This window comes from Sebastes fasciatus, chromosome 4, assembly GCF_043250625.1.
Source record: "Sebastes fasciatus isolate fSebFas1 chromosome 4, fSebFas1.pri, whole genome shotgun sequence".
In the NCBI taxonomy this organism is placed as follows: domain Eukaryota; kingdom Metazoa; phylum Chordata; class Actinopteri; order Perciformes; family Sebastidae; genus Sebastes; species Sebastes fasciatus.
In genome coordinates this window covers 3913457-3924553 of record NC_133798.1, presented here as the reverse complement: position 1 = coordinate 3924553, position 11097 = coordinate 3913457, and the positions used below count along the sequence as shown (strand labels likewise).

General features: G+C 44.2%; 1 long non-coding RNA gene and 3 other non-coding genes across 4 annotated transcripts; 1 reads left to right on the top strand and 3 right to left on the bottom strand.

The window, feature by feature from the left end:
- Nucleotides 1-4277: 4277 nt before the first annotated feature.
- Nucleotides 4278-4359, bottom strand: trnas-gcu (transfer RNA serine (anticodon GCU)). Its single transcript has one exon. It is a non-coding gene; the product is annotated as a tRNA-Ser (tRNA).
- Nucleotides 4360-6193: 1834 nt separating this feature from the next.
- On the top strand, nucleotides 6194-7233 carry LOC141767043 (uncharacterized). Its single transcript, XR_012593757.1, has 2 exons — nucleotides 6194-6812; nucleotides 6960-7233. It is a non-coding gene; the product is annotated as an uncharacterized LOC141767043 (long non-coding RNA).
- Nucleotides 7234-8622: 1389 nt separating this feature from the next.
- On the bottom strand, nucleotides 8623-8704 carry trnas-gcu (transfer RNA serine (anticodon GCU)). The gene has a single exon. It is a non-coding gene; the product is annotated as a tRNA-Ser (tRNA).
- A 1780-nt stretch (nucleotides 8705-10484) lies between these two features.
- Nucleotides 10485-10566, bottom strand: trnas-gcu (transfer RNA serine (anticodon GCU)). The gene has a single exon. It is a non-coding gene; the product is annotated as a tRNA-Ser (tRNA).
- Between the last annotated feature and the right edge of the window lie 531 nt (nucleotides 10567-11097).

Genomic DNA, 11097 nt, shown 5'->3' with positions numbered 1-11097 from the left:
ATATTTCAGCTGCTTGGCAGTAATGTTAGCTGACCAGACGAAGGTCTCTCCATGAATCAATGCTGATCCTAGTGTTGGCTTTTCCTGCCTCAGCCTCCCGACCGCGGCCGGAGGGAACAGGGGAGACACCGGAGTTATGGTCGGAGACGATAACGTTTCTCTCTGCGGAGCCCCGTCACTTCACAAGACACAGGAAACCTCTATTGGTCTGGAGGAACTGCAGCATTTATTTCTGCACAAACGTCCACTGTACATTCACTAGATATTCTCAGCGCTAAACTAACTCTTCTGCAGTGTGGAGTGTGCGCGTATGCATGTGAGTGGAGCGAAACAGCGAGAACGAGCGCGGTGTGTGAGTGAAGGCAAGCAGGCAGAGGAGCAGAGTACAGCAGAGACTCCGTCCCTGGAGACCAAAGCTACGGTCTCCCCCGCGTCCTCCGACCGCGGCCAACACTGTTTAACAGACGGGCTTCACTAGATAGAACTTTGCGGTTTTAGTGCTTCTGTGTAGTTTGTGTTGGAGTCTCGTCTGAACAGAGTAGCCACACGCGAGCGCGCATGGGACACCGACCCAGATTGATTTATACGTGTAAGAAGTTACAAACAGTCCCTCTAAGAAGATGATGATAAACCAATTTCAAAAAAGCTGTTAATGGTTTTAAGTCAAGGCAACTAACTATGTGGTTGAGGTTAGGACGGGGGAAGATCACTGTAATTGTTAAAGTAAACCAATGTTATTGTTTTTAGAACTAGTGGCCTCCGTTGTCAAAGTTAGACACTTTTTAGGTCAAACCATCCACCTCGACCTCTTCCCTAAGAGGTATTGGTGCTATAATTATGTCAAACTACCTGGCCTTGAGAGAGGGCAGTCATTAGTCACACAACCCCAAACTGCCGGAGAGGTGGTGTTTAATGCGCGGACACATCAGCCTCAAAATGCCCCCGTTTAGGGAGAGTGACCGGAGGAGCGCTGAGAGCGCACTGGAGGTTGAGCCCTGCCTCCCGAAACACAAACCCTCAGCCGAAGCTTCGAATATTCGCTGTTGACTACTAGCAAAGCTCTGAAGCCCAAAAAATGGTACTCGGGACAAACCTAGCATTACGTTTTTCCGCCCACTCGAGCAATCGTCAGTGACAAAATCAGTGTGACTGCATTGTTTTCTACTGGAATGTCCTAACTGACCGCGAGCAATGAAGCGCTGCGCAGCGTGCCGTTTTGAGCTTAAATTTTGTCAGACATCCTGTTTCTATAATTTCCTGTCGCTCGATTTGAAAGCGCCGCAAAGGACGAGGAGCGTCTGATTCGTGAAGTTGAAATGAAATGTTATCTATACGATAGCTCATCATTTCACTACAAACACCTAAATAAGGTGACAGCTGGCAGGAGGGAGATCACCAGGAGCCTGAAAGTTTACTTATGCTACGATTTGCTGTATTGTATGTCATTTTCAGTAAATATCACAGTATAAAACCTGTGTTTTCTGTTTAAAAAACACAAACGTTAGGAGATAGCAAGTACTATTCACCCATCTTTGGAGTGGTTACGTCTCTAGTCTGATCTCAAGCACACGGCTGATAGGTACGTGGTTTGTGTACATGACATAACAGAAGGTGCATATTTAACGACGTGTGGACAGAGAGTGTCCGATGTTATTAGGCTATAAGTAAAATAAAAAGACCACAAATCTATCTTCTTATCTTGTTGGTTTCTTATTCTGTCAATAAAAAGACACAACAAGGTTGATATTATTTATTATTAAAATACATTTATTAGTTATTATAAAGAAATATCAGATGCATTTCTAGGGTGAGCCCCTTGTACCAACCCAAACGGCGCCTGTGCCCTGACTACCTCCAGAGGTAATTTGACCGATCGGATCACAATCCGTCCTCAATGCATTTTGAGTGCATTTCACCTGTACTTTTATGTGGTCAAGCACTATCTGATTGCAATCCGGTCACCCAAAACGCATTTTAATGTCAGGTGTCTCGAGGGGGTCTCAGTGACCAGGAGAGTGCTGATGCCTGCAAGCTAATGGAGTATTGAAATGTAATATATTCAATACACCGAAAGATCACGTGGCATTAGCATCGACATGTTTAGGTCTAGATGTAGAGTCACAAATAGCTGTGATTAAGAACATAGTTATGTTTCAGGAATAGATGATGGCAATGTTAAGGTGTGAGGTTAGAAATTGTTGCGTTGAGGTATGAGATTACAGATGGTGAAGTCTAGCAGTGTGCTCCAATCCGCGCACTTCTGTACTTACACTTACTATTTTGAGTGCATAAGTGCGTTCACACTGTGAAGTATGGCAAAATGCAGTGCACTCGAAGTACCCGGAGGTTGTACTCAAAACGGTCAAATCATTGAGTGTGGAACGCTGGACACTTTTCACACTCAATTGTCGCCATCTTGGCTACGTAGCGGAAGGGGCGGGACCATGACCACTATTCAAACGTGAAAATGGCGGCAGATGATGCAGGAGCTTTTGGGGTGCTTAACAACGTACCTTATAGATGTAAGTTATGACGTTTTCACGTCTACTCATTTGCTTTCATTTTCTGTGTATTCTTGATCAACAAAGCAGGCAGATATTTTGGCGTATAGTTGACGGGTAGAACCTGAAGGAGGCAGCAATGCAACACAAAGGATGCCAGCTGCCGTAAAACCCCAAAGAAGAAGAAGATATTTTGGCGGGTAGCGAGCCGCTACCCCGTTGAAATTCATGCACTACTTAAGTGAGTACAGAGTGCACACAGTGCACTACAGTGAAGTGTACTTCTGGAAGTACGTGGATTGGAACACACTGTAGGTGTTAGGAATGGAGAGGGAAGAGAAGTCCCTTTGGTACACTGCCCTAAAGCATCTTATTTCAAAAACTCTATTTTTTCTCTCAGCTGTCAAAGGGCCCATGGATGGTTTGGCAACCAGTTAATGGTAGGGGCACAGGGCTAGTCTTACAGTCGGTCTGTTCACGTTTACTGTACAATATTTGAGGAAAAAGTGGTGATGACAGCAGTGCTAATAGAGGCCTGATTCATAATAGCAGGAAGGCGATAATGGCCACCACTGTGCCGCTAGTCACATTACATCCAGTGAAGCCAGCACATCAGAGCAGATTTAAAGGCGAGGATGAATGGGCAGAGGAAGGGAATAGGTAAGCAGGCTGCAGCTTTAGTGGGGAGAAAGCATGAAGGATGACACACATACTAATGCACATTCACAAAGCTATAATCCCCACACCATCACTGTACACACACATAGATAAATGTATACACATACACATTCATGGTTTGACAGGTGTGATAGCCAGCTGTCTGCCTCTGATGGGTTCTAGTGGAATGAACCTTTCGTGCGCAACATTGCCAGAGGGAGAAAAGGGAAGACACCCAGGAAGGAAGGAAGGAAAGGCGGCCACCTCGTCTGCTGTGAACTGTGTTTTACAGTAAGAGTCGGACCCAGGTCAGCTTCCAGAGACACAATGGATTAGCGTAGCATGGAAGTAAGGAGGAGGAGGCGATCTAGCGGGACCTACACAAGTGCTCTTTGTACAGGGGAATTAGCTCAAATGGTAGAGCGCTCGCTTAGCATGCGAGAAGTAGCGGGATCGATGCCCGCATTCTCCATGAGTCCACAGGACTTTAGTCTCTTCTGTGTATGTAATTTGTGGGAAAATGGCTGGATTAACAAACACTACCATTTCAACAGAGGACTGCAACTGTCTGTTGGTTTACTTCCACATTTGGCCGGCCAAGCAAGGAGTTGTGGCAAGGGCGCTTCCTTTTTAGACTGTCCATCCCAGGAATGTATTTAGCCCTGTTTTTGGGTGACCTAAATTGCCCTGTGATCAGTTTATGCTGTCTGTTCGTCAAAAGTGAGCATTTTTTAATCAAATGGTAGAGCACTCGTTTAGCATGCGAGAGGTAGCTGGATCAATACCCGCATTCTCCACAGACTAATTCTGGCAAAGATTGCCTCAACCACATGGCAACGGATGTTTTGTTCAACCGAATGTGCAAAACCTAAAGACTGCAAGTCATCAGTTTCGTCTCAGTGCATATGACAGTCACTCCATGGGAACGAGAGAATTTCTGTGGGAAAAACTGATCTCAATGTTCCAAAGAGATTTGTTATATTTGTGATATTGGTGTCAGACGAAAGTCAACTTAACTGCAACAAGGATGGGATTTGACCAGACATATGCAGAGCACAATGACTTGGCAGTCCATCGTCTTAACCATGTAAACATGGAAGACGTAAATAACATGTCCTGCGACGAGGATGGGATTCGAACCCATGCGTGCAGAGCACAATGGATTAGCAGTCCATCGCCTTAACCACTCGGCCACCTCGTCTGCTCGGGCTATGTGTTACAGTAAGAGTCGGACCCAGGTCAGCTTCCAGAGACACAATGGATTAGCGTAGCATGGAAGTAAGGAGGAGGAGGCGATCTAGCGGGACCTACACAAGTGCTCTTTGTACAGGGGAATTAGCTCAAATGGTAGAGCGCTCGCTTAGCATGCGAGATGTAGCGGGATAGATGCCCGCATTCTCCATGAGTCCACAGGACTTTAGTCTCTTCCGTGTATGTAATTTGTGGGAAAATGGCTGGATTAACAAACACTACCATTTCAACAGAGGACTGCAACTGTCTGTTGGTTTACTTCCACATTTGGCCGGCCAAGCAAGGAGTTGTGGCAAGGGCGCTTCCTTTTTAGACTGTCCATCCCAGGAATGTATTTAGCCCTGTTTTTGGGTGACCTAAATTGCCCTGTGATCAGTTTATGCTGTCTGTTCGTCAAAAGTGAGCATTTTTTAATCAAATGGTAGAGCACTCGTTTAGCATGCGAGAGGTAGCTGGATCAATACCCGCATTCTCCACAGACTAATTCTGGCAAAGATTGCCTCAACCACATGGCAACGGATGTTTTGTTCAACCGAATGTGCAAAACCTAAAGACTGCAAGTCATCAGTTTCGTCTCAGTGCATATGACAGTCACTCCATGGGAACGAGAGAATTTCTGTGGGAAAAACTGATCTCAATGTTCCAAAGAGATTTGTTATATTTGTGATATTGGTGTCAGACGAAAGTCAACTTAACTGCAACAAGGATGGGATTTGACCAGACATATGCAGAGCACAATGACTTGGCAGTCCATCGTCTTAACCATGTAAACATGGAAGACGTAAATAACATGTCCTGCGACGAGGATGGGATTCGAACCCACGCGTGCAGAGGACAATGGATTAGCAGTCCATCGCCTTAACCACTCGGCCACCTCGTCTGCTGCTAGCTATGTGTTACAGTAAGAGTCGGACCCAGGTCAGCTTCCAGAGACACAATGGATTAGCGTAGCATTGAAGTAAGGAGGAGGAGGCGATCTAGCGGGACCTACACAAGTGCTCTTTGTACAGGGGAATTTGCGGCAGCGGGAGAGGGATAGAGTGGGTCTGCCGACGAATCAGCTTCCAGGATTTCCATTTTCTCTCGACAAATCATGTGGCGGCTTTCCATTTTCAATACCAACGTCATCCATTTTCACCGCGGATACAGCCAATCGGAGCTCTGGATTCCATTTTCAGGCAACGAATCGTGTGGCTGATCTCCGCCACGTCATCCATTTTTGAATAGCCAATCACAGCCGTCCCAGCGGACGCGATGCAGAGGAGGGACTTTTTTAACTATTCACCGTCTATTCAGTTAAAGACAGGTAAATGTCATTATTAACATTACGTAACAGTGATATTTGGTTCTCTTAGACAATACGGATTAAACGTGTTTTAGCTTTCTGGCATTTTTTAATGTTGGCTGATTAAGAGTCGCTGTGAAATCAATGAATAGGTTTGTAATGTTACTCTGTCTAAGCTAGCCTGGCTTTAATTATGTTAGCTAGACTTGGTGAATAAGTTACCAATCACTTTATCATCTGTTCAGAGCTCTGATTATTATGCTGAGGCTACGTTACAGTTACAGTTAGTTACATAGAGGTAACGTTACTCCTACTGTATGAGCTCCTCAGCGTTGTTAAACTAACACTACCACAGTCCCTTCTTTTAGCTCAGACAGGTAACTGTAAGATAACTGTGGTGTTATATTAATGATTATATGATCATAAACGTTATGTTAATACTAAAGCTATATATACATATACAGTATGACTGCTGCTGTATTAGCTTCTTAACGTTGTGAAACAAAGTTTACTATCACAGTCACTGTTTTTAGCTCAGACAGGTAACTGTCAGATAATTGCTGTGTTATATTAATGTTCATGATTCATGATTATATGATCATAAACGTTATATTAAATGTTCATACTAAAGTTATATAAACATGACTGTAGTTTACAAGGTTTTTCAAGGTAAAAGAAACATAATTATCATATGTGTGAAATTGTTTCTACATATAAGTTTTATTTCAATGTCTGTTTAGACTTCTCCAGGCTGTCAGTCATCCTGTATCCTCTGCCCCAGAAGCTCAGCCTGCAGTCCAGTCTGAATCCTCACCTGGTGTCTCAGGTGGCAGAAATACAGTTGGTAAGTAATGTTTACATAAACCTCACAATAAAGCAATAGTAACAGTTGGGTCGAATCTATTTAACATACAACAGACAGCATACGGACATTAAGACATTATATGTTACATGTAGTGTAATTTCACAGCAGTTTATCCTGTTTATTTGCTTACTGATGACAAATTGTATGTTTAGGGTACGGGCATGGTATGCCAGGTATGGATCGGATTGACAGCCTTGCAGAGCACCTGGTAGAACTGAGGACACAGAGCTCCATGACTCTCAGCAACCAGCAGGTTAGTAATATCTGTAATTTGGAATACCATGCTTAGTCCAAAAAGAATAAGACAATGTTGTTGTTTTCATTTCATTAATTACTCACATAAGCCTGTTGTGTGAATAAATATTCAGTCTCTGTTGTTCTTTTCATGTTTCTTTATAAGGGAAGCACAATTGTGGCCCTGTAGCAAAACCTGCTGGACGTTGACAGAGGGCCCAGCAATCTACAGTGGGCTGGTCACTGCCGGAAGCCCCGCTGGAGTCTGAGCTGAAGGAGTTTCTGGTGAATCTGTGTGCTGTAAATCATTCTGTCTGATGTTGCAGGGAATCAGACCCAATGACAAACATTAAGAATAGTATTATCTTCTTCAAATGATTTGTTCTTGTTGTTTCACGTGTTCCAGGCCCAAAGACAATAAAGTTAAAGCTTTAATATCATTACTGTCTCAATTCATGTGTATTCCTATGGTTATTTTTTTAATGAATTACACACAGCAAGTCCATCCCAATATTGCTCAACTATTCTCTAGTACATTATAATTTATTCTACTAACATTTTGACCTATCTTGCCTAACAGTTCATTAATCAGTCATAAGGAGGATGTATGCAATAATAATAATGCAAAACATCATCATGGATGATGATAATGTTTTGTAGATTTGTTATCTGTAGTAATCCACCAGTTATATGACTGTATAAGGAAACCTGAACGATTTTCAATATTAATGTATTAGTTGCAGTGCACAAGTCTTGCATTAAGATTATATCTTGAGTCAATTCAAGTTTACACGAGCAACACAAACTATTTTTTACTGCATATTATAAACTTCGACCCTGCCGGAGACGAGATTCGAACTGCCTCTCAAGTGGACATGTATTGTTTCCCCCGAAAAGCACAAAAAATAATGTTTTTATTCTTTAACAAAAATACTATGGTGTATAAAGACTTCAAAACACCATGTGGGTGAAAATAAGGGCTACAGAATTGTGTTTTCTTCTCTCTTTCTCTCTTTTTCTTTCTTTTCCTCCTCTTTTCCTCTCCCCCTTTCTCCCCCTTTTTCCCCCTTCTTCCCCCTTCTTCCCCCACCCATCCAGACTATCGTTCCCCAGCTTTTGCGGAAATGGTAGAGCGCTCGCTTAGCATGCGAGAAGTAGCGGGATCGATGCCCGCATTCTCCATGAGTCCACAGGACTTTAGTCTCTTCTGTGTATGTAATTTGTGGGAAAATGGCTGGATTAACAAACACTACCATTTCAACAGAGGACTGCAACTGTCTGTTGGTTTACTTCCACATTTGGCCGGCCAAGCAAGGAGTTGTGGCAAGGGCGCTTCCTTTTTAGACTGTCCATCCCAGGAATGTATTTAGCCCTGTTTTTGGGTGACCTAAATTGCCCTGTGATCAGTTTATGCTGTCTGTTCGTCAAAAGTGAGCATTTTTTAATCAAATGGTAGAGCACTCGTTTAGCATGCGAGAGGTAGCTGGATCAATACCCGCATTCTCCACAGACTAATTCTGGCAAAGATTGCCTCAACCACATGGCAACGGATGTTTTGTTCAACCGAATGTGCAAAACCTAAAGACTGCAAGTCATCAGTTTCGTCTCAGTGCATATGACAGTCACTCCATGGGAACGAGAGAATTTCTGTGGGAAAAACTGATCTCAATGTTCCAAAGAGATTTGTTATATTTGTGATATTGGTGTCAGACGAAAGTCAACTTAACTGCAACAAGGATGGGATTTGACCAGACATATGCAGAGCACAATGACTTGGCAGTCCATCGTCTTAACCATGTAAACATGGAAGACGTAAATAACATGTCCTGCGACGAGGATGGGATTCGAACCCACGCGTGCAGAGCACAATGGATTAGCAGTCCATCGCCTTAACCACTCGGCCACCTCGTCTGCTGCTAGCTATGTGTTACAGTAAGAGTCGGACCCAGGTCAGCTTCCAGAGACACAATGGATTAGCGTAGCATGGAAGTAAGGAGGAGGAGGCGATCTAGCGGGACCTACACAAGTGCTCTTTGTACAGGGGAATTAGCTCAAATGGTAGAGCGCTCGCTTAGCATGCGAGAAGTAGCGGGATCGATGCCCGCATTCTCCATGAGTCCACAGGACTTTAGTCTCTTCTGTGTATGTAATTTGTGGGAAAATGGCTGGATTAACAAACACTACCATTTCAACAGAGGACTGCAACTGTCTGTTGGTTTACTTCCACATTTGGCCGGCCAAGCAAGGAGTTGTGGCAAGGGCGCTTCCTTTTTAGGCTGTCCATCCCAGGAATGTATTTAGCCCTGTTTTTGGGTGACCTAAATTGCCCTGTGATCAGTTTATGCTGTCTGTTCGTCAAAAGTGAGCATTTTTTAATCAAATGGTAGAGCACTCGTTTAGCATGCGAGAGGTAGCTGGATCAATACCCGCATTCTCCACAGACTAATTCTGGCAAAGATTGCCTCAACCACATGGCAACGGATGTTTTGTTCAACCGAATGTGCAAAACCTAAAGACTGCAAGTCATCAGTTTCGTCTCAGTGCATATGACAGTCACTCCATGGGAACGAGAGAATTTCTGTGGGAAAAACTGATCTCAATGTTCCAAAGAGATTTGTTATATTTGTGATATTGGTGTCAGACGAAAGTCAACTTAACTGCAACAAGGATGGGATTTGACCAGACATATGCAGAGCACAATGACTTGGCAGTCCATCGTCTTAACCATGTAAACATGGAAGACGTAAATAACATGTCCTGCGACGAGGATGGGATTCGAACCCACGCGTGCAGAGCACAATGGATTAGCAGTCCATCACCTTAACCACTCGGCCACCTCGTCTGCTGCTAGCTATGTGTTACAGTAAGAGTCGGACCCAGGTCAGCTTCCAGAGACACAATGGATTAGCGTAGCATGGAAGTAAGGAGGAGGAGGCGATCTAGCGGGACCTACACAAGTGCTCTTTGTACAGGGGAATTAGCTAAAATGGTAGAGCGCTCGCTTAGCATGCGAGAAGTAGCGGGATCGATGCCCGCATTCTCCATGAGTCCACAGGACTTTAGTCTCTTCTGTGTATGTAATTTGTGGGAAAATGGCTGGATTAACAAACACTACCATTTCAACAGAGGACTGCAACTGTCTGTTGGTTTACTTCCACATTTGGCCGGCCAAGCAAGGAGTTGTGGCAAGGGCGCTTCCTTTTTAGACTGTCCATCCCAGGAATGTATTTAGCTCTGTTTTTGGGTGACCTAAATTGCCCTGTGATCAGTTTATGCTGTCTGTTCGTCAAAAGTGAGCATTTTTTAATCAAATGGTAGAGCACTCGTTTAGCATGCGAGAGGTAGCTGGATCAATACCCGCATTCTCCACAGACTAATTCTGGCAAAGATTGCCTCAACCACATGGCAACGGATGTTTTGTTCAACCGAATGTGCAAAACCTAAAGACTGCAAGTCATCAGTTTCGTCTCAGTGCATATGACAGTCACTCCATGGGAACGAGAGAATTTCTGTGGGAAAAACTGATCTCAATGTTCCAAAGAGATTTGTTATATTTGTGATATTGGTGTCAGACGAAAGTCAACTTAACTGCAACAAGGATGGGATTTGACCAGACATAGGCAGAGCACAATGACTTGGCAGTCCATCGTCTTAACCATGTAAACATGGAAGACGTAAATAACATGTCCTGCGACGAGGATGGGATTCGAACCCACGCGTGCAGAGCACAATGGATTAGCAGTCCATCGCCTTAACCACTCGGCCACCTCGTCTGCTGCTAGCTATGTGTTACAGTAAGAGTCGGACCCAGGTCAGCTTCCAGAGACACAATGGATTAGCGTAGCATGGAAGTAAGGAGGAGGAGGCGATCTAGCGGGACCTACACAAGTGCTCTTTGTACAGGGGAATTAGCTCAAATGGTAGAGCGCTCGCTTAGCATGCGAGAAGTAGCGGGATCGATGCCCGCATTCTCCCTGAGTCCACAGGACTTTAGTCTCTTCTGTGTATGTAATTTGTGGGAAAATGGCTGGATTAACAAACACTACCATTTCAACAGAGGACTGCAACTGTCTGTTGGTTTACTTCCACATTTGGCCGGCCAAGCAAGGAGTTGTGGCAAGGGCGCTTCCTTTTTAGGCTGTCCATCCCAGGAATGTATTTAGCCCTGTTTTTGGGTGACCTAAATTGCCCTGTGATCAGTTTATGCTGTCTGTTCGTCAAAAGTGAGCATTTTTTAATCAAATGGTAGAGCACTCGTTTAGCATGCGAGAGGTAGCTGGATCAATACCCGCATTCTCCACAGA